This window comes from Ovis aries, chromosome 7, assembly GCF_016772045.2.
Source record: "Ovis aries strain OAR_USU_Benz2616 breed Rambouillet chromosome 7, ARS-UI_Ramb_v3.0, whole genome shotgun sequence".
Lineage (NCBI taxonomy): Eukaryota > Metazoa > Chordata > Mammalia > Artiodactyla > Bovidae > Ovis > Ovis aries.
In genome coordinates, this window is record NC_056060.1 from 16,373,154 (window position 1) to 16,396,969 (window position 23,816).

Here is a 23,816-nt window from a genome sequence, read left to right on the forward strand (position 1 = left end):
GTGGCAAAGATTCAGGAATGTGTTTGCTTGGAGCTTGGAGCCCTGGGAAGAATCCCTTAGGAAACAAGGCCTCCTTGTCTCCCCCTCTGACTCTCAGGACACGTTCTAATGAATTGCTCTCAGACCCAAATTGGCTCCATCCTAACTCACAGCAGCTGCAGTCCTCAGGGAGGGGAGTGGGGAGCTCAAACCTGGGGGCAGAAAAAATTAAGCCCTAGCTCTCCCCCATTAGCTGTGTGGTCTTGAGAAAGTTGCTCTTTCTCTCTGGGTCTCCACTGCCCAGTCTTTAAACAGGCTTTCACCGGGCTTCTCTCTCCTGCCTCCACAACTCTGAATGACTGTGATCTGTGGCTAAGTGCAAGGAAGGGGGGTTAAACACCATGCGTGGTAGATGTGCACACATCCATTTATTCTTTTATTTTTCAAAAAATATATATATTTGTTTATGGCCGCACTGGGCTTTGGTGGCTGCACTGGGCTTTGTCTGGTTGTGGCAGGAGGGCCTGTTCTTTGTTGTGGGGTGTGGCCTTCTTGTTTTGGTGGCTTCTCTTGTGGGAGAGCACAGGCTCTAGGCACATGGCCTCAGCTGCTCCACAGCATGTGGAAGCTTCCTAGACCAGGGGTTGATCCTGTGTCCCCCACACTGGCAGGTGGATTCTTATCCACTGTACCATCAAGGAAGTCTTTCTTCTTTATATCCATTTGTTCTTGAGGAAATGATGGGTTAGAGGGCTCTGATGGACTTGGGAAAGGTGAATAGTGTTTTCTGAATTTATTAGATGCTGTGCAATTAATGAGTGATCCAGATGTCAGCTGAAGGCACTTAGAATTGAGATGAGACTGTCTTGAAATCCGATTCTGAAGCCCCTCCCACCTCTCTGAAGAATTCTATAGATCCCCAACGGACCCCAGGCTCTCAAAGTACAGATCCAAGACCCCTCTCTTTCACCCGACATGATCCATCACTCCGTCCCCACACCAAGACCTTTGAATGTGACACCTCCAGGTCTCTCCCACCTCCGGAGAGGGGTCCACAGCAGGGAGTCTAGAATCTTTTCACCCTGATCTTTCTTATTTTAAAACGCTGATTCACCTTCTCACCGCAACTGCCCAATCTCCCCCACTCACTGTTTTCTTCCTCTGCTTTTCTGACACTCCTCCCCTCCATTCCCTGTTGCTGCTGCTGCTGCTAAGTCGCTTCAGTTATGACCGACTCTATGTGACCCCATAGATGGCAGCCCACCAGGCTCCCCCGTCCCTGGGATTCTCCAGGCAAGAACACTGGAGTGGGTTGCCATTTCCTTCTCCAATGCATGAAAGTGAAAAGTGAAAGTGAAGACGCTCGGTCGTGTCTGACTCTTCGCGACCCCATGGACTGCAGCCCACCAGGCTCCCCTGTCCACGGGATTTTCCAGGCAAGAGTACTGGAGTGGGGTGCCATTGCCTTCTCCCCTCCATTCCCTAGATGTCCAAATTCATTTCTATTTTGCAGAGCAGTTCTAGCACTTAGCTGCTCCGCCCTATGAGTGTATGCATCAAACCTGTCAGGGTACTTGCCAGGCAAAAAGACTTCGACTTAATAGGACCAACTTTCTATAGACAGAAGCTGTCATCAACAGGATTTAAAAAAAGGCTTTTACTGTACTTCCCTGGTGGTCCAGTGGTTAAAAATCTGCCCACCAATGGAGGGGACACAGGTTTGATCCCTGGTCCATGAAGATTCCACCTGGTGCCAGGCAACTGAGCCCCATGCACCACAACTACTGAGCTCGTGCTCTAGAGCCTATGCTCGGCAGCAGGAGAAGCCCTGCACCACCATGAGAAGTAGCCGCCCGCTTGCTCACTAACTAGAAAAAGCCCGTGCACAGCAACGAAGACCCAGCACAACCAAAAATAAGCAAATAAAAATTTAAAGGCCTCACTGTACAAGGCTACTGTCTAATACCACTTGGGCAGGATTGGGGTGACAGTGTTACATACTTCTGATTCGTTGTCCATCAGCTGAACCCTGTGCTTTCAGGCAGATGTCTAGGAGAACATGCGCTAGGATGGGACATTGTTCCTTCCAGCTTGGCTGTGTCCAGCTTTACTCTGCTGGCTGTCCTCCTTTCTTATGAGCCAGGCTCCTTCTCCGCCTCCTCCTCAGCTGATTCTCTGGGCCATGTTTGTGGGAAATGGAGGAGGACATGGAGTTTAGCTTTGAGCATCTGCTCACAGGGATCCTCCTGGGGTGGGGCTCAGGGGCTCGCCCCTACTGAAGCTCTCCTGTGATGAGCACCTGGATCTTTGGGCCCAGCTGTTGGGTCTTCAGGGAACTTGATGCAGGGATGAGAAAGAAGGAAACAGGGAAACAGCCAGGGAAAGTGAAAAGTGATGTCGTTTGACAAGACTGGGGAGGAACACCTGCGTCCAGGTGAGAACTGGCCTCTCGCCCTGCTCTCTAGCGGGCACTGGCCTACAGAGAGGCTAGGAGGAGTGATGGATGGCTCAGAGTGGGAAATGACTTGCCTTGGTTCCCACAGTGGAGAGAGTTCAGTTGTATGCCCTCAAGTGTGGCTGGGGGATCACTGGGGAAACAAAAAGTGGAGAGAGGGGTCTGTGGGCATATGTGGACAAATTCTTCACATAGATACTTGAGCTGAGTTTTGAAGATGGACGCTTGCAGGCTGATCCACTTTGCCAAGTGGATCAGTGCAGGTAGGAAGGTGCTGAGTTAAAGGAAAGCTCCCTTCTGGTGGACGGAGCATGTCATGTGATCCAGGCAGGGTGGCCTGTCTGGGGAACTACAAACAGTCCTGTGAGGCTGAATTAGCAGGGCAGATGAGATGGAAGTTGAGGTTTTCGTAAGCTCTGCTAAGGCATCTGCGCTTGTCATCTAGGCCACAGTCATTGGAAGGTTTTAAAGCAGGTAAGTGACAATGTCAGATGGGCACCTAAGAAAGATGCTCTTGGCTGCTGGATGGCTGTCCCGAGCCAGTGGGGAGTGGGGGTCAGTTAGGTGTCTGTTGCATCATCTAAGCAAAAATAGTGGCAGGGGATTGTCAGAGTGGTGGAAGTGAGGAAATAGATTTTACAGACATCAAAGAGGTGGAATCTATAAAGCGAAAGGAGCAAATGTGAGAGGTAATATACATACATGTAGTTTCATTTTAAAGAGCAAAATGAAAGACAACCTATGGACTGGGAGAAATTATTTGCAAACAATGTGATCAACAAGGGCTTAATTTCCACAATATACAAACAGCTTATACAACTTAATAACAAACTACCTAATCAAAAAATGGACAGGAGGCCTAAATAGACATTCCTCAAAGATGACATACAGATGATTAACAGGCACATGAAAAGATGCTCAACATTGCTAATTATTAAAGAAATGCAAATCAAAACTACAATGAAGTACCACTGCACACTGGTCAGAATGGCTATCATCAAAAAGTCTGCAAATAATAAATGTTGGAGAGGGTATGGACAAAAGTGAACCCTTCTACACTGCTGGTGGGAATGTTAATTGATACAGCCACTATGGAGAACAGCATGGAGGTTCCTCAAAAAACTAAAAATAGAGCTACCGTATGATCCAGCAGTCACAGTCCTGGGCATATACCCAGACAAAACTATAATTTGATAAGATATAGGCACCTCTGTGTTCATAGCAGCACTATTCACAATAGCCGAAACATGGAAACAGCCTAAAGAGCCACTGAGAGATGAATGAATGAAGAAGATGTGATCTGCGAACACAATGGAATATTACTCAGCCATAAAAAGAATGAGACAATGCCATCTGCAGCAACATGGATGGACCCAGAGAGTATCATACTAAGCAAAGTCAGGCGGAAAGAGAAAGACAATGCCATATGGTATCACTTATATGTGGAATCTAAGATATGACACAAACTTCTCTATGAAACAGAAACAGACTCATGGACAAAGAACAGGCTTGTGGTTGCTAAGACGGGGGGAGTACGGATAGGGAGTTTTGGATTAGCAGCTGCAAGCTAGTGTATATTGGATGGATAAATAACAATATCCTACTGAGATGGCTGGATGGCATCACCAACTCAATGGACATGGGCTTGGGTGGACTCCAGGAGTTGGTGATGGACAGGGAGGCCTGGCGTGCTGCGGTTCATGAGGTCGCAAAGAGTCGGACACAACTGAGCGACTGAACTGTATATAGCACAAGGAACTATAGTCAATATTCTGTGATAAATCCTAATGGAAAAGAATAAGAAAAAATATACATGTGTATAACTGAGCCCATTTGTTCCACAGTAGAAATGAATACATTATAAATCAACTGTACGTCAATAAAATAAAAAATATCTTTTCTCAATCTGCAACTTCTCTTTCAAATATCGTTTATAAAAGTCTTTGTCAGACAGAAGTTTTAAATTTCAATGTATTTCAACATTACAAAACTTTCCTTTATAGTTGTAGTTAGTATATCTTGATAAAAATTTGGATGGTATAAAATAGTCTTCTATATTTTTCCTTTTTTTCTGAAAATTAAAAAAAGATTTTTTTTTTCACATTTTGATCTTTAATCTCCTTGGAATGTGTGTTCCTGTCACGTGCAGGTGTGTGTGTATACAATGTGAGGAAAAGGCCTAATTTCACTTTTTTCCAAATGGCCAATTTTTCCAGTACCACTAATAGAATAATTCATCTAATCATCTATTATTTATGGAATAATTCATTACTCTGATTTGTAATTCTGTTACATACCAGCTACATTTATAGGTTTATTTCTGGGCTTTATCTTCTATTCCATGGTTTATTTATTTATTCCTGGAGCAATACCACCACTTTAAATTATAATAGCTTTATAATAGTTCCTTATATCTGGCAAGGTAAGTCTCTCAATTTTGTTCTTTCAAAATTTTCTTGGCCCTCTTTCCTTCCATATTAACTTTAAGATAATCTTATCAAGCTCTGTGATAAAGCCCTTTGAGAGTTTAGTGGGAATGGCATTGAATTTATAGATAGAAGTGGGGAAGTGCACTATTTTAAGATGTAGAGTCCTTCCATCCACAGATGTGCTCTATCATTTCTGTTCAGAAGGACATGGCAGCCCACTCCAGTGTTCTTGCCTGGAGAATCCCATGGACAGAGGAGCGTATCTTTTTAACTTCAAAATATTAAAAAAATATATAAACATACAGCTCAATAAATTGTTACAAGGAATGCACCCTTCCAGTGTTGTGCTGGAGCTGATTCACACAGCCTCCTAAGAGCTTTTCTTCTTTTTTTTCATTTAATTTTTATTTGTGTATAGTTGCTTAACAGGTTTGAATTTTATCAAACTTATTTTTCATATAGTTTTTCTTCTCTCTTTCCAGTAATATGGTGAATTATGTTAAACATTTTCCTGAAGTTGAACCTTCCTTGCATTTCTGGGATAAGCGTCACTCAGCCAGGAAAGATAGATGATAGGCATATAAACAGATGGATGGATAGGTTACCGCATTCAACCTGTAGGACTGCCTGGGGCGGGGGCCACGGCGGAAATGGCACTGTTGTAGGAACCTCTTACAGGTACTTTTATGAGGGGTCGGCGCTGTCTAGGCTTGCTGCTGTCTAAAGCAGGTTCTTTATTGCACTGTCTCGGAGCCCCAGCTACTCCATTGGGCCCCCAGGTGCAATGCCCATGGCATGGTGACATCTTGACTCCAGCTGGCTCTCTGGTTTTCTCTGCCAGACCCTATTTGTTTGAGCCTGTCCCCCAGAGGACAGACACCATTCCCTTCATGTCCTCCCCTCTGACCCTTTGCTTCCTTGCCCATTGTTGGCAGAGTGCAGCTCCCCAAGTCAATCCTTGCTCCTCACACTCCCTCTGATGCTAGCTCACCATGGCTGGCTTTAGGATTTTCAGGTACACAGAAGCCTTTATGACTCCTTGTCCTGGGAGCCCCTCAAGCCCTCTGAGTGGTCCTTGTCAAGCTCACTTGGTTTGAGGTTAAGAGAAAGTTCCTACTTGCCCATCACCAAAGACACCCTCCTTTCTTCCAGGCCTTTCCAATTTGTACCCTTTAAGCAGCTCGCATTACTGACTCAATGGACATGAGTTTGAGCAAGCTCCAGGAGATGGTGAATGACAAGGAAGCCTGGCGTGCTACAGTCCCTGGGGTTGCAAAGAAGGGGCCCGACTGAGTAACTGAACAATAACAAACAGCTGTACCTGGTGAAGACCAGCACTGGCAGACCTGGCTTCACAAAACCTTCGCTCACCCTACAGAGGTGAGGTGGTTCGGCATCTCATTTAGAAATGGGAAAGCATTTTGCAGCTGCATCTAGTTCTTGGTCTCAGGACCCTCAGCTGAAGATGAGATGGAGAAAGTCCCATTTTGATATCTTGTTACACACTTTTCTAGAGCATGGCTTATCTAGTCTGTTTTAAAACTTATTGCCCACAGATAAATTGTTGTTTGGTTGCTAAGTTATGCCTGACTCTTTTGTGACCCCATGGACTGTAGCCTGCGAGGCTCCTCTGTCCATGGGATTTCCTGGGCAAGAATGCTGGAGTGGGTTGCCATTTCCTTTTCTGGAATGTCTGCCCTCTTCAGGGATTGAGCCTGCATCTCCTGCATTGGCAGGTGGACTCTTTACCACTGAGCTACCAAGGAAGCCCAGAATTGGTCCTGGTATACTTTAAAGAGTTAAGAAAACACTCTACTCTATCTGGAGTTTTATCCTTTCTTTCATTCTGAGTATCTGTGCCTTCTCTATTTCGTTTTTGATCCATTTTGCTACAGCTTGGATTATTTATTAGTGTTTTCAGAGAGCACTAAAAATTCTCTTGTTTCTTTGCATTCTGTTTAATTAATTGATGCTTCCTTTCTCCTTTTTCACTTTTAAAATTGTGAAATAAATCATACATACAAAAAGTGCAGATAAACTATTATGTATGTTTTAGGAATGATAATAAAAGGAGCAACTGTGTATCCATGACTGAGTTTAAGATATTGAATGCCAGGATCAGGGAAGCCCCAAACGTATCCTCCTCTTCATCCCAGAGCAATCACTATGCTAAATGTTGTATTAAACACCCATTTACTTTTTCCCTCTACAACAAACAGCAAATATTTATTGAGCACCTGTTATATACAGGCACTGTTCTAGAACACCTTCCCCCAAAGTTACCCATTTAATTTTTACAAATGCTTCTCACTTATATATTATTAAGCAATACATGATATGCTCTGATTAGCATTTTTGTTGGAGTATAATTGCTTTACAATGCTGTGTTAGTTTCTGCTGTACAGCAACGTAAATCAGCTCCAAGTATATATATATATATCCCTCGCTCTTGGACCTCCTTCTCACTTCCTCCTTATCCCACCCCAAACTGAGCTCCCTATGCTACAGAGCGGCTTTCCACTAGCTCTCTGTTTCACACATGGAGTGTTCTTGCTTAGAGAATCACACGGAGAGAGGAACCTGGTGGGCTACAGTCCACAGGGTCTCAAAGAGTCAGACACGACTGAAGCAACTTAGCAGGCACACGTACGTGTACATATGCCAATGCTACTGAAAATAGGTGCATCTGTACCATTATATGCATTAATAGACAATGTTTATTTTCCCTCTTCCTGACTTACTTCACTCTGTGTGACAGACTCTAGGTCCATCCATATCCCTGCAAATAAGCCCACTTCTTTCCTCTTTATGGCTGAGTAATACTGTACTGCATATCTGCACCACGTCTTCTTGATGCATTCGTTTGTTGATGGATATTTAGGTTGCTTCCAAGTCCTGACTGTTGTAAATAGTGCTCCAGTGAACATTAGGGTACATGTAACTTTGTGACTTAGGATTTTCTCCGGGTATATGTCCAGTAGTGGGATTACTGGGTCATATGATAGTTCTGTTTTTCATCTAGCTTTTTAAAAGGAATTGGATGAATCAAAATCTTTGCTTAGTGGCATACCCTCACCTCTGGCCCATGTACAACACTTTTCTTTCCTCCTCTCCTCCCTCCCTTCCACCCTCTCTTTCTCTACACCACTTCATTTTCTTTCTTCTAATGTAAAAAGCACCTGTGGCTCCACCACCCAACAAACGTCAGGCTCTTAATAATAACCTGTATCAAGCTACCCTCCCTCATCCAAATAACTATCACCCTGACTTCTATGTTTTTCATTCTTTTATTTTTAATTTTTTAAATTATGAAAGTATGATAACACATTCACAGGAGACTTGAAAACTATAGATCAAAGTTTCATAGTTCCACTATATATTACAATTGTTTTTTAAGTAGATAAAGATTTTTAGTTGGAGTTTCAATGTGAAGCTCTCAAAAATTAACAGAATTAATAGAAAGTAGAAGGGGATAGTAGACCTGAAAAGCACTATGAACCAATTCAACGTAATTAAGATTTACACAATTTTCACACCACAGCAATGTACAAAATTCGATTTAAGTTCCCGTAGACTGTAAACCAGGAGACACTGGAACATATCCAGGGACATAAAATAAGGTGCAAAAATTTCATGGTCTATAGGTATTGAAATCATAGAATCTGTTCTCTTGGCACTGTAAAATTATGTTAGAAATCAATATCAAAAGATTTGAAAACAGCCCACATATTTTCAAGTGCAATGTGTTATTTACCAAGAGGGATATTTGACTCAGCCATTGAAAGCCTCAAGAATGTAAAAAGGCTGAAAAAACACGGAGGGTGATTGCAGAGAAGAAAATATTTAAATAAGAAATTAATATCAAACTGAGAAATTAATATCAAGGATACTTTAAAAACCCCATGGGAATGAAATGCCCACTTTTAAATGTGTTCATCACTCTCTTGCTTTGCTTATTTTGTTGTGCTGTACTTTATCTGCTTTCTCAAAAAGCCCATTTTAAATTTTAGTTGTTTTAATGTTATAACGGACTTCCCTGGTGGCTCAGCTGGTAAAGAATCCGCTGGCAATTCGGGAGACCTGGGTTTGATCTCTGGTTTGGGAAGATCCCCTGGAGGAGGGCGTGGCAACCCACCCCAGTGTTCTTGCCTGGAGAATCCCCATAGACAGAGGAGCCTGGCGGGCTGCAGTCCATGGGGTCGCAAAGAGTCGGACATGACTGACCGACTGAGCACAAAGAGGCCATCATATTGTATGTCATATTTGGCAATTTCAACTTTTTACTTGGTATTATCATGATTAATTATATATGGTAATTTTTTTGTGGTGGGGATTCCTCTGTGGGTCAGTGGTAAAGAATCCGCCTGCAATGTGGGAGATGTGGGTTCGATCCCTGGGTCAGGAAGATCCCCTGGAAGAGGAAATGGCAACCCACTCCAGTATTCTTGCCTGGACAGAGGAGCCTGGTGGGCTATCATGATTAAGTTAGCTATGTATAATAATTTGTTTTCTATTATGGTAATACATATAATGTAAAACTTACTATTTTAACCATTTTAAATGTAAAATTCAGTGGCATTTAAGTATATTCATAGTGCAGTACAACCATCACCACCATCCAAATCTAGAACTTTTTCGTTTTCTCAAACTGAAACACCAGTTAACTTGATTTTACACCACTGCACACTGTGGGAACACACTGCAGATTATTCACTCATGTGTTGATGAACAAGGGTCTTTCCAGGGTTCTGCTACTGTAAATGGTGCTGCTGTGATCACTATTGTAACGTCTACTGACAAACACGCGTTCCCTGTCGAGTGTTAAGTATGCGAGTGTTCAGCTTTAGGAGATAAAAGTCAAGGGTTTTGCAAAGTGGTTGCACCAATTTACACTCCACTGCAATGTGTAAAGGATATCACAGATCCACATCCTCACTAACACTTGGTGTTTCAGCTTGTGATGTTGACAAATGGCGGTATGAAAGCTTTGAAAACCAGTTGTTATGTTACCAGTTGGGGAGCAGGCTTTCCAGTGCCTGCTTGGGGTCTCCTTGAACTCTCAGCTCTCAAGACCCTTTTAAGGACTTCATTTTTGCAGAGATTTTCAAAAGGACATTTACTGCCTTTCTTTCCAAATTATAAAAATCTTACATATATTTTGTAAAAAACTTGAAAAGTACAATAAAAGTCACTTTTGATCTCATAACTGTTTTTAACATTGGTTTGTGTAATATTTCATTTCAATTAATGCACAAATTTGAAATAAGACTATATGTACTGTTTTGTAAGCTTTTCTCCTGTGCTCAACAATATTCAAATTATAATTATCAAGGTTATTAAATATTCTTCTATAAGGTGATTTTTAGTGACTGCATATAGTCCCATCATTTGAAGGCACCATAAATTTTAACCAACTGTTGAATTAAAAAAAATATTTGTACACCATATATCAAAAGATAGCCTTGTTCATAAATCATTGCATGTATTCGTAGTTATTTCTTAGTAGAAATACCTGAAAGTGGAATTGCTGGGGATTGTAAATTTTTTGAAAAAAGGTCTTCCTACCAAACAAACCCCGTGTATCATATAACAGTTAGTTAACGTGCACATTTACATTAATCAGAAACATCTGTATTACCAAGCTGAGCTTCTGGCTAACATGAGATAATGATGTTATTACTACACTCTGAAAGAACATTCTAAGGGTGAAGTGAAGTCGCTCAGTTGTGTCCGATTCTTTGCGACCCCACGGACTGTAGCCTACCAGGCTCTTCCATCCACGGAATTTTCCAGGCAAGAGTACTGGAGAGGGTTGCCTGTTTCTTTCTCCAGAGGATCTTCCCGACCCAGGGATCAAACCCAGGTCTCCTGCATTGTAGACAGACGCTTTACCATCTGAGCCACCAGGGAAGTCTAGCTCAAAGCAAAGTAAATTGCCCTTGAGTTTACCTAGGGAAGTATCTTCTGTAAGACTTTGAAAACTTGATAATAGGCTGGAGGTACCAGGGCCATGTTTTGTGGGTCCCTGGCAGCATGGGATCCCATATTTAGAAGCCTCAGCTAAGATGGTTCCTGGTTCCCATATCCCATAAGAACAAGATAGGGGTGTTTTGAATATTGATGTAAAGGGCCCATGCCAGGCACTGCTGGAAGGCATTTGCTTTAGGTGAATTCTGTAAGAGATGGGTATGGTACCAGGAATGCCTCATCAGGCAGGTGAGCTGTGGGCTCTGCTGGGGGAGAGAGAGTAACCACCCATCCTTGACACTGGTGTGGCTGGCCTGGTCCCAGACTCCATCCTACTTAATCCTCATGGCCTGAGAAGCCAGCGGAACAGACAACCCACTGTACAAACAAGGTGACTGGAAACCAGAGGTTACGTGATGCCTTTGGGGTTACACAGAAGAGTCACGTAAGAGACAGTTTGGGACACCAATCCTAGCGTTCCTCCTACTGTCCCTCCTACTGTCCCATGATGTCCTGTAGAGACAGACCGGCTGCCAAAGCCTGGACCAGGCTCTGGCCTCACATCACAGATTCCCAAAGCTAGAGGGGAGGGGGCTGACAGCGCTCGTCAACCCTTTGTGTTTTTTTTTTTTTTTAAATTCAATTTAATTTTAATTGGAGGATAATTACAATCTTGTGATGGCTTCTACCGTACATCAACATGAATCAGCCATAGGTATAAATATGTCCCCTCCATCTTAAACCTCCCTGCCACCTCCATCCACATCTCACCAGCAACTCTTTGGAAGAAGGAAATTGAGTCTTTGGACACTTGGCTCAGTGACCTAGAGAAAGACCCAGCTGGCTCTTTAGGAGACAAGTATCCCGAGGGAGGGGCAGGTGACAAGTTACTCACTGTGTGGTCTTAGGCAAGTACTTCCCTCCATGGGCCTCCGACCTCTAGTCCTATGAGACAGGCGCTGGTTTAGCAGGTCTTTGAAAGTTCCTCCTCAACAGAAGCCCCGAGACTCTGCCCTGTCCACAGTGTCCGTGGGGCACCCAGCATAGATCTCCACAGCAGGGCTCTCCTCTGTGAGGAGCGTTTGTTCTGGGTTGCTCTCTGAGTCTGAGGCTGATAATGTGGTTCTGCTGCTCCTGGGGGTCCCACTTGTGAAGGATCCCAGCAGCCTCCTCTGCCTGTGGGCAAGGGCCTAGCAGGGCCACCTTCCGCAGAGACGTGGCACTGACATCATCACTGGCCATGCATGACGTGGCTGCTGCTGCTGCTGCTAAGTCACTTCAGTCGTGTCCGACTCTGTGCGACCCCATAGACGGCAGTCCACGAGGCTCCTCTGTCCTTGGGATTCTCCAGGCAAGAACACTGGAGTTGGTTGCCATTTCCTTCTCCAATGCATGAAAGTGAAAAGTGAAAGTGAAGTCGCTCAGTTGTGTCTGACTCTTCACGATCCCATGGACTGCAGCCTACCAGGCTCCTCCATCCATGGGATTTCCAGGCAAGAGTACTGGAGTGGGGTGCCTTCTCCGATGACGTGGTTACCCTCCTTCAAACCTCAGCTCAAGCCTTTCCCTGACCGATCAGCTTAAAACATAGGCAGCTGGAGGTTCCCTCTGCTTAAGTATAATGAGTGGGAGAGGACATGGAACAGCTAGAAACCATCCAGACTTCCTGCCAGTGTCTTGACAGTGTTTTGAAGCCCCGTGGGTTTTAAAAGAAGTCCAGCCATGGGAACTTGTATTCAAACGAAACTTTAGCTGATAGAATGAGTGGGTCCCTGGGGTTGTCTCCAGAACCCCGACCACTCCAAGGAGCTCAGTTGCACAGCCCAGGGGCCTCCACCTGTTCTCCTAACTTCTCCTGGCCCTAGGAGAGCCACTGAGCCCTCTTATCCACCCCTCTGCAGCTGGTGAGCGGAGGAATGGGCCTTGGCTGAGGCACCTTTGTTTGCAAGTCACAGGATTCTACTAAACTGGCTTAAGCAAGGAGGGTCGCAACACAGGGCAGGACAGCTTCACAAAAGCCTGAAGCCGAAAGGGACCCGGGCTCCCTCCCTATCTCCCTCCTTCCCTCCGTCTCCCTCTGATCTTCCTTCGCTCACTTTTTGATCAGTTGATTCCACCAGCAGCTGGCCCCAGGTCCTTACTTAAAACTGATTGCTGATGGGCCTGTTCTCCTCTCTCAGATGTGTTTTCAACTCTGCCTGCCTCCTGGGGTCCACATTCTGGACTAGAGACTATACATCTTTTGCCCGCTACAAACCCATGGCTGAGACCATCAAGGAGGACTGCTCACCCCTGTCAGTAAATCCCATTCTTGGCATCCTAACTGTCGACTCCACCCCTGCCTGTCCTGTGAGAAAGCAGAGGGGAGTATGTGCGATTAAGAAACAGACTTGCAGATATAGAAAACAAAGTTATGGTTACCAAAGGGGGAAGGCGTGGGGGAGGGATAAACTAAGAGTATGGAGTTAACAGATATAAACTACTATACATAAATAGCAACAGGATTTACTGTGTAACACAGGGAACTATATCCAATATCGCGTAATAACCTATGGTGGAAAAATAATCTGAAAAAATTATATGCGACTGATTCACTTTGCTATATACCTGAAACCGACACAATGTTGTAAATCAACTAAAATTTTAAAAAGTGATGTTGCTATAGTTTTAACTCCGAATCTTCTCCAATTTATACAATTAAATAAGTCATTCCTGAACTTTGACATCTAATTGTCAGTAACATCATTTGTGCTATACCTCACAGCCCATAACTGCCTGTCAGAGGGTCCTCATACCTCAACCTGTAAATTCTCCTTCCAGGTGATTGAAGGGTTAGTAAAAAATAAAGGATGGGAGGATGGGTCCTAGTGTTGGCCTCTAAGTACTGAAGCTTAGTGCATTTTTCAAAAATTTTTTAATTAAAAAGTTTCGGTGTTTTGGTCGTGCTGGGTCTTTGTTGCTAGTCACCAGCTTTCTCTGCTTTTGGCCAGTGGGAGCGACTCTTTGTGGCAGCGCCCGGGCTTCTCACCGTGGTGGCTTCTCTTGCTGTGGAGCCAGGCTCTAGAGCACGTGGCTTCAGGAGTCGGGGCACAGGGACTAGCAGTTGAGGCACACGGGGCTTGGTTGCTCCATAGTATGTGGAATCTTCCCAGACCAGAGACTGATCCCGTGGCCCCCAGCATTGGCAGGTGGACTCTCTGCCACAGGACCACCAGGGAAGTCCAGCTCTGTGCACTTTAAATTATACGTGGACAGCATGTGTGTGTGTTTGCATTTTGAGACTGCCTGAAAGAGTTTTGGCAGATCTAACCCCTGACCTCTGGCCACTTCTCCTCTGGGCGCAGATGGAGGGCAGGTGCTGTGACTTCGGAACAGAGGGAACCAATTATAGTTTTTTTTTTTTTCCCCTCCTCCTCCTCCTCCTTCAAGGAGACTCGCTTTTAATTTCCTATGTGATTATCCTGCTTATTGCTAAACATAAGCTGATGGCTGGTTCCTCTTTGATTTTTCCTTTCAACAAGTCTCCTTTCCCACCTCTTTTCATTTCCATTGTTTTGTATTTAGCCCCAGATGGTTGAGAAAATAAGCAATGCGTGCAGCCACGCAAGCCTCACCACTTTTTTGGGTTGACGTCAGGCGTTGGAGCAGCAACTTTTCAGCCCCTTGGGAGATGAGAGAGAGAGGTTGGCACATTAACGGGCTCAATACTAATCTCCAACTTTGGGGGGGACAGCAGACCCTGTGTTTAACAGTTTGAGTTGAAGGGTCCTAGGAAGGCCTCTGCTCCTCCCCATACCAGTTTGGCATATTCTGTTTCAGTGACTGAGATTCCCCTTCGTTTATTCAACAAATATTTATTGAACATCTGCAGCTTGTCATTTCTGTGGTCGGCGCTGGGGATTCAGTGGTGAATACAAGCAGCCATGGCCCCTGATCTCAAGCAGCCTGACTTCTTTTTTTTTTTTTTTTTTGGCATGCTATTCAGCATGCAGTATCATAGTTTCTGGAACAGGGATCGAACCCGTGCCCCGCACTGGGAGCATGGAGTCTTAACCACTGGACCACCATGAAAGTTCCCCAGTCTGCCTCCTTTTTAATTGCAAAACCTTATCGAGAGGTTGCCTGTACCCCACTTTCATGACTTGATTGGTTTAAGGGCTTGTGAGCTGTTGCAGAATTTCTGCCACAGAGCAGAACCTGGGCTGGGATGGGGCCTGGCAGGTTGTAATGATGCGCTTAAGGACATGAAACCTGCAACACATGGCCGAAGGCTGGGACGCTAGGAGGGAGCATGAAATTGCAAGGCCCCTGGCAGGGCGTGGTGTACCATAGGTGAGAAAACTGGAGCAGAAAGGACCTTTGAGATAATTAAATTGATCTCTTTCATTTTCATCTTGAGGACAACTGGGCTGAGGGCAGGTCCCACTGGTCATGAGTGTGACCCCCTTCTCTACCCTGAACACTCTGGTATCACACATTAAAGTCCCTTTCCAGCTCATGTAGCTGGCATCTTGCTTTGTTCACAGACCTCAATTATGTACAGTGGGGCTGCTGGGAGAGCTGTGAGCAGAAAGGTCGGCCATGTGGTGCCCCCGGTTAGTTCTGACTCAATGGCCCAGCCGCTCCACCCACTGGTCCCCTGACTGTGGGCCCTGAATGAGCAGCATGCGGATTTCCCCCTGGGCTCCAGCTGCCTGGGTTGCTGTGCTTCCTGGCACTTAGTGACATGTGTGTGCATGCTCAGTCATGTCTGACTCTTTGCGACCCCATGAACTGTAGCCCATGAGGCTCCCCTGTCCATGGAATTCTCCAGGCAAGAATACTTGAGTGGGTTGCCATTTCCCTTCTCCAGGGTATCTTCCAAACCTGGGGATTGAACCTGGGTCTCTTGTATCTCCTGCAGTGGCAGATGGGTTCTTTACCACTGTGCCACCTAGGAAGCAGAGATCACTCAAACCTTGGGTACAAAGGTGGCTCCAGCTGCCAATGGGAGCAACTTGACCTTGGACTTGGCCCAGCACCCCTTGGAGCCTGGTCCGGAGGAAGGACTGGGTGCTTCCTACAGCACAGTAGGCCATTTTCAGGGTTCACTCTCCTGTTGCAGCCAAACCCTTCTGCTGATTCTTCCCACACAGTGCTCTGAGCTGAGGGCCTAAAGGGCTTGTCCAGCCCCTTGCTACTTCCTCAAACCCACTGCCCTAGTTCTGTCTGTCATCTGTGCTGGTAATAGTTGGAGAGAGAAGTTCTCTGAATATCACCTAGGAAGGGGCTTCCTGTTGGAGCGTATTGGCTTTCTAGGGCTGCTGTAACAAAGCGTCACAAACAAGAGGGCTTACAACAACAAACGGATTCTCTCATGGTCAACGTGTTGGCAGGACCCCACTTCTTTGAAGACCTAGGCAGAATCTGTCCCAGATTCTGTCCCTAATCTGTTTTAGGGTCTGGCAATGCAGGCGATCCTTGACCTGCAGCTACAACCCTTCAACTTCTGCCTCCCTCGTCGCTTGGCTATCTTTCCCTCTTGGGCCTGTGTTTCCCTTCCTCTTCTTATAAGGACACCAATCGTATTGGATTATGGAATAGGGTCACCCGACTCCAGCATGACTTCATCTCTACCAGCGGCCCGTGTAACAACCCTTTTTCCAAATAAGGTCCCATTCTGAGGTGTGAAAGTGTTACTCACTCAGTCGTGTCCGACTCTTTGTGATCCCATGGACTATAGCCCGTCAGGCTCCTCTGTCCATGAGATTCTCCAGGCAGGAACACTGGAGTGGTAGCCATTCCCTTCTCCAGGGAATTTTCCTGACCCAGGGATTGAACCCAGGTCTCCTGTGTTGCAGACAGATTATTTACCCTCTGAGTCACCAGGGAAGCCCATTCTGAGGTATAGGGGATTATAGCTTCAACATATCTTTTGGGGGGACATAGATTAATCTATGACCCATAACAGGTGGAGCTCACGAAACGGATGGAGGGGATGTGGGAGGATGTTTTGCCCCTAGGTGTGTGTATCTCTCCATTATCTACACCCTGCGGCCAATGATGACCAAGGTGTGGGCGGGTAGCCAGGATTCTGTAGGGACTGAGGCCCATGCTGCTTGAGGGCTGTCTTTTTTTTCTCAAAGTTTTATTGTCGTCCATTGGTTTATAATGTGTTAATTCCCACTGCACAGCAAAGTGACTCAGTTCTGCACATACACTCTTGCATATTCCTTTCCATTGTGGTTTATCACAGGACATTGAATATAGTTCACTGTGCTGTACAGCAGCTCCTTGTTGTTTATCCATCCAATATATAATAGTTTGCATCTGCTAATCCCACACTCCGGATCCTCCTCTCCCCATAGGGGCTCTCTCTAAGAAAAAGAGTACACAGTTACGAATACAAAAACAGGCATAAAGTTCTACCTATACCTATATCCATCCATAGTTTATTTATTATATTTTATGATGCTTTGACATCTTCCGAAACCTTTCTGGCTGAGGGCAGACTGCCATTCCTGGGGGCTCGCCAATTCTTAGAGAGCAGGCCTTTAATATGTGAGCTCACCGGTGCAGGGCCAGACCTTCTCTGCCTGGCCCTTGTATCCCAGAAGCGATATTTCTCTGCCTTAATCATTCAGGTAGGTAGGGACAGACCTATGGCCCAAACCTGCTAGAATTACTTAAACTTGCCAATCCTGAGCCGTTCACCCTTCCCTGCCTCGCCTTTCCCATGGAAACCTCAATAAAGTCCGTGGTGTGATTACTTCCTCATTCCTGTCTTCTGACCCTGGTGCTTCCCCATGTGGCCCTGCATGGTGAACCCTGCCTCCTATCCCTAGGACACGGGAGAACAATAAACTGTTTTCCTGAGCCTCTTCTCTGTCTCATCTTGCGGCCACACCTGGCTGACCATTTCATAAAAAGAATACAAGAGTGAATATTTATTTAGAATAAGAGAATAAATTATAATAAAACAAAAAACTAAAAAAGTTGACAAATACCACAAGCATCAGAAAATCCAGAACAATAGTATGGACAGTGTTGTTGCCCTGTGCTGATGTCCTTTACCAGATAAGGATGGGCGATGGTGGGGTGGCTAGCCTAGCGGTATTCAGAGCAGGCCTGCTGTTGTTCAGTTGCTCAGCCATGTCCAACTCTTTGTGACCCCATGGACTGCAGCATGCTACCAGGCTTCCCTGTCCTCCACCATGTCCTGGGGCTTGCTCAAACTCCTGCGCATTGAGTTGGTGATGCCTTGGACTCATTGCGGCCTGGGGGCAGTGGTTACTCATGGAAAGTGAAAGTGTTAGTCATTCAGCTGTGTCTGACTCTTTGCAACCCCATGGACTACAGCCCACCAGGCTCCTCTGTCCATGGGATTTCCCAGGCAAGGATACTGGAGTGGGTTGCCATTTCCTTCTCCAAGGGATCTTCCTGACCCAGGGATTGAACTTGAGTTTCCTGCATTGCTGGCAAATTCTTTACAGGGCAGCCCAAAAGCTATGGCAAACCTAGCATGTGTGCTAAGTCACTTTAGTTGTGTCTGGCTCTTTGTGACTCTATGGACGGTAGCCCACCAGGCTCCTCTGTCCATGGAATTTTCCAGGCAAGGATACTGGAGTGGGTTGCCGTGCCCTCCTCCAAGGGATCTTCCTGACCCGGGGATCGAACCTGTATCTCTTACGTCTCCTGCATTGCAGGTGGGTTCTTCACCACTAGCACCATCTGGGAAGCATCTCAATATTTTAACTGGTATGGCTGCATTGCTATATATGGGCCGCATCTTCATGCTGGACATAAGAATAGCTCCTCCTTGTTCCCACAGTGGCCTCCCCTTAGCCCAAAGGTAGGTCAGTGGGGCTTGGTGGTACTGGCCATGGCTACAGGTGATGGAGAAGGAGCTCACCTGGGATGGCTTTCTGGGGTTTTCTATTCTAGGGAGAGGCGGTCTGCAGCAGACTATATGAGAAAACTACATTTATCCGGGAAATCAAAAGAACTGAACTATAATTCAGACATTATGAGGGGAGGCATGCAGGTCTTTAAAAGTCAGAGAGAGTTGGGACTTGATGATTTAGAAGGGAATGCAGGGACAGCTGTTTCCCAAACACGATATTAGCCCACCTGCCTGGCAGCGAGTAGGGGCAGTTGAAAAGGGGAAAGGTGAGGAGGGAACTTACAGATTCAGTTTAGACTCATCCAGTGTGAGGGCTGGAAGGGAGTCTGACGGAGAAACAGAGGCCCAGAGAGGCAAAGTGACTTGCTGAATGTCATATGACTTCCTACTTTGACTCAGGCTTTTAATAGGAATTCTCACTATGATAGCTTTGGGCAATCCTTAAGGCAGGCTGCGAGAGCACTAGGCTCCAAGAGCTTTTTCTCATGTTCCATTGTCAAGAACTTGGACACATAGTCACACCTAAGTGTAGAGGAGCCTGGGAAATGTGGTCAAAACCAGGTCATGATATGCTGGGCTATACTGCTAATACTCTGGAGGAGGGCAAAGGGATTTTGACTGACAGCTGGCATTCTCTGTCATGAGCTAGAAGAAGGTATGTGCAAAAAAAAAAAATCTGCAAGGTTGTGATTGCTGTTAAGCTCTTCTAGGTTTGATTTGATTCAGTATCAACTCAATGGTGACACACTTCAGAAAACTCAAAAAAACACAATAGGGGCAAGAAAGGGGAAGAGTGAACCATGTGTTTATTAAGCACCTACTATGTGCCACCCAGCCCTGTGCTATCAGTTGAGGGGATATCTAAGGAAAAGATGTTATCCCCATCCTCATGGGCCCTTACTGTGTATAGTTTCCAAAACACACTTGAAAATAAAGGACATCCAAACCATTTGCTGCAGACCAGGAATGCAACAGAAATCCTGGGCCAGACCTTGTTTCGGCCCATCCAGGAATCTGAGCACATACCAGGCTGGCTCTGTGCTGAGCTCTGGGGCTAAGAGAAGTCATGAGTCCTGCCTTCTGGGGACACATAGTCTCATAGGGGAGGGTCACCCAGGAGTGTGACAAGCTATAAAACACAGTGGAGAGACTTTGGTGTCACCAGAGAGACCCAGATGGCATCACAGCTGGATTGGGGATGGTGGAGGCATTCAGGGAAGGCTTCCTAGAGGAGGTGATGTTTGATCATGTCATTGGGAGAATGATCCAACTGGTTGTGAGGAGGTGATGCTGAGGCATCCCATGGCGAGAGAAGACAAGAGCAGAGTTGGGATGATGGGAGAGCACTAACAGGATGGGGCGTAGGAAGGAAATGTTGGTTTAGCTGTGGGACAGGCAGTATGTCTGGAAAGTGAGGGCTTTGCCTCTCTCTGTGGGAGCAAAGAGGACCAGCTCCCTTCTCCCTGGATGGTGGTGGTGAGGCTGCAGAAAGAGACCAGGCTCTGTTGGTTGGACACTCCCACCTAGGACTGGGAGTGTGAAGGTTGACATGAGGAGATGGAGATGCTGAGGGGTGGTTTATGGGGGCTGCAGGGATGTTGGATGACGGCAGCAGGGGTGGTGTCGGGGTGGTTTCAGCAGTGGCATCCTGGTTGGACCACCCCCTGGTCCAGGTGAGTTTATTTCTGCCCTTTACTGGCTGACCTCCCAGTTTCCCATTGATTCTATGAGTGCCCCAGTGTCCTCAGAACAAGTTCTTTCTGCCTTAAATCAGACACAGTCCTTTCTGCTGTTGGTAACCCAGAACCCTGATGCAGAATGGTCAGCTGGAGCCATGGTCAGACATGGGGCGAGGAGGAGTATGGACAATGGGGAGCCATGGGAGGCGCTGGAGTGAAGTAGCGCCTTGATGGACATCCAGGAAGAGTCAGCAGTAGATTGGAACAGGGAGGAACAAGACTTCAAGGGCAAAGAGGAGACACTGTTAGAAAGTCTCAGTGGAGTAGGATTAGTCAGATTGACAGGTTTTTGCAACTGGCTGGATATGGCAGGACAGTGGGGAGAACTTTCCATAGAGACTCCACATCTATTTCCTCTCGATGGTCTTCTCAATAACCATGTCATCTGTTTCAATTTATGGTTGTGGAGGGAACGTTGTAGATGGAGGGGGACCAGCCTCGCTCTCCAGCCTCATCTGGGAGGTGGCCCCCGCTTGGAGCTGTTCTCTGCATGTAAGCAGACAGGAGGCTTAGGAAAGATTAGCTTTTAAGGGGAGGGGAAGAAAGTGACCCTTAATTCCTCTTTAATAACATATGTCAGTAGGTAACATTTTCAACATGTCGCTGTGTCTGTAGCTCCGGTCAGCGGGTCACTATCATTTCTGAGCAATAAACAAAAGACTGCTTTTAATTACTTCTGTGGAATTGCCTGACCCATGCATGATTAAATATTCATTATGTAGAAAGAGGCATTTTCTTTGTGTATAGATCTATATTAAATTTAGCTGGCAACCCGCTGACAGAATGGTACTAATAAATTTCTTGTAACAGGTCGCAGCTTGTCCTGGTTTCCCCAGCTCTTCTCTCTCCATCCCTGTCTCCAGATCCCTGCTTCTGTCTTAGCCCAGCTATCTCTACATCACTTAGAAAAACTGTGGTGAAATTCATACAACTTACATTTAAACGTTTTAACGTGTGCAATTTAGTGGCATTTATTGCCTTCCCGCCTTCACAATGCTGTGTAACCCCAGCTCTCTCTAGTTTCAAAAATTTTCACGCCCCTCCCCCCCGCCTCAGTAGAGCACCCCAGGCCCATTAAGTAATCACGCGCTGCGCCTTCCTTGTCCTGTCTCCTGTTTCTCACTAACCCACTTTCTGTCTCTACGGATTTGCCTACTCTGGATATTTTCTATAAAAGGAATCACATAGCTTGTGAACTTTTGTGTCTGGCTTCTTTCACTCATGTTTTTGAGGTTCATCCAAATTTTAGCATGTGTCAGTTACTGTATTCCTCTTTATAGCTGAATAATATTCCACTGTATGGATGTACCACAATTTGAATTCATCTATTGATGCATACTCTGGTCATTTCCACTTTTCTGTTATTATGAATAATGCTGCTGTGAACATTCAGGTACAAGTTATATGTGGACATATGTTTTCATTTTTCTTGGGTACACAAGAGTGGGATTGCTAGGCCACATATTAATTCTATGTTTAACTTTATAAGGAAATACCATTCTGTTTTCCACAGTAGCTGGACCAGTCTGTAACCCTAGCCCCCTGTGTAAGCAATGTTGTGAGGGTTTCTATTTCTCCACATCCTAACTAAAAAATACTCATTTAAAAACGTTCTAGTAGTGGGTTTGACTTGGTATTTCATTGAGGTTTTGATTTGCATTTTCTGAATGACCAATGAATGATGGTAAAAATCTTTTCATGTGCTTGTTGGCCATTTCTGTATCTTTTTTGGAGAAATGCCTATTCCAATATCTTGCCCTTTTATTTTGTAATGGTTTTCACATTTTAAAATTCTTTCTATTTATTTGGCTGTGCCAGGTCTTAGTTGCACACGTGGATCTTAGTTTTGGCCTGTGAATCTAGTTCCCTGAGGAGGGACAGAACCCAGGCCTCCAGAACTGGGAGCATGGAGTCCTGGCCACTGGACTACTGGGTAAGTCCCTTTTGCTCTTTTATTAACTGGGTGGCTTATCTTGCAGTCCTTGTGTCAAAGTGTTCTTTATACGTTCTGGATATTTATCAAGCATATGATTTACAAATACTTTCTCCCATTCTATGGGTTGTCTCTTCACATTTTGATAATGCCTTTATGCACAAAACTTTTAAATTTTGTGAGTCCAATTTACCAATCTTTCACTTTGCTATTCATGCTTTTAGTGTGAAGTCTAAAAATTCGTTGCCAAATCCAGTTCCATAAAGATTTGCCCCTATGTTTTCTTCTAATTGTTTTTTTTATAAAGTTTTGACTCTAGTATTGAAGTTGTCCATGCATTTGAGTTAATCTCTGAATATAGAGTGAGATGGAAAGCCCCTGGTGGTTCAGCAGTAAAGAATCCTCCTGCTGATGCAGGAGATGTGGGTTTGATCCCTGGGTGGGGAAGAACCCGTGGAAAAGGAAATGGTAACCCACTCCAGTATTCTTGCCTGGGAAATCCCAGGGACAGAGGAGCCTGGTGGGCTACATGGGATTGCACAGAGTGTGACACAACTTAGCAACTAAACAACAGCAATAAATATGGTGAAGTAAGGGTCTAACTCCATCCGTTTGCATATGAATATCCAGCTGTCCTGGCACCTTTTGCTGAAGAGACTACTCTTTCCCCCACTGAATGAGCTTGGCACACTTGTCAGACATTCTGTCAATAATAATCTCTTTCTGTTTCTTTGTCTCCCTGACTCTCTCACAGGATCTCCCTGTTTCCACTGTTCTCTTATCTTGTAGACGTATGTCTACTTATCTACATTCCTTGCCTGTTCTCTCCCTACTCTAGCATTATAAGTGGAGGGGAAGTGATGGAATTTGGGTGTGCCCTGGGGAAACTGATCAGCCAAATGAAGACATGCCATGTAAGGAGGGGGCCTGCCATTCCTTACCAGCTGAGTGCTCTGGCACAGAGAGGAGGAGTAGCCTCAGGGCTGGACAGGGAGGGGAGGGGAGGCCTGGTCTTTCCTTTTAAAACTGGATCAGGACTACCATGCATATATGTGTATTATTTCATTACATTCTGAATCTACCTCTTGATTTACCATTTCTTTTAGATGCTATGGAAAATTAACTGTATTAAACCAATAGATGGTTTGAGTTTCTTAATTTTTTCCTTTCCTCCTTCATTTTTTCTAGTTCCCCTTGCCCATAACAACCTATTATTCAGGCATGGCCACACAAACAGAATGAAAACCACAACTACAGAAAACTAATCAAACTGATCACATGGATGATAGCCTTGTCTAACTCAATGAAACTATGAGCCATGCCGTGTAGGGCCACAAAAGACGGGTGGATGACGGATGGATAACGCTGGAGAGTTCCGACAAAACATGGTCCACTGGAGAAGGGGATGGCAAACCACTTCAGTATTCTTGCC

The 23,816-nt window shown here is 45.3% G+C and overlaps 1 long non-coding RNA gene across 1 annotated transcript in view; it reads left to right on the plus strand.

Annotated features, from left to right (window-relative positions):
* Window positions 1–23,816, plus strand: part of LOC132660118 (uncharacterized) — a 70,627-nt gene that overhangs the window by 8,360 nt on the left and 38,451 nt on the right. The window contains exon 2 of the long non-coding RNA XR_009601339.1: window positions 22,270–22,384. This is a non-coding gene — a long non-coding RNA (uncharacterized LOC132660118). The remainder of the gene's footprint in view (window positions 1–22,269; window positions 22,385–23,816) is intronic.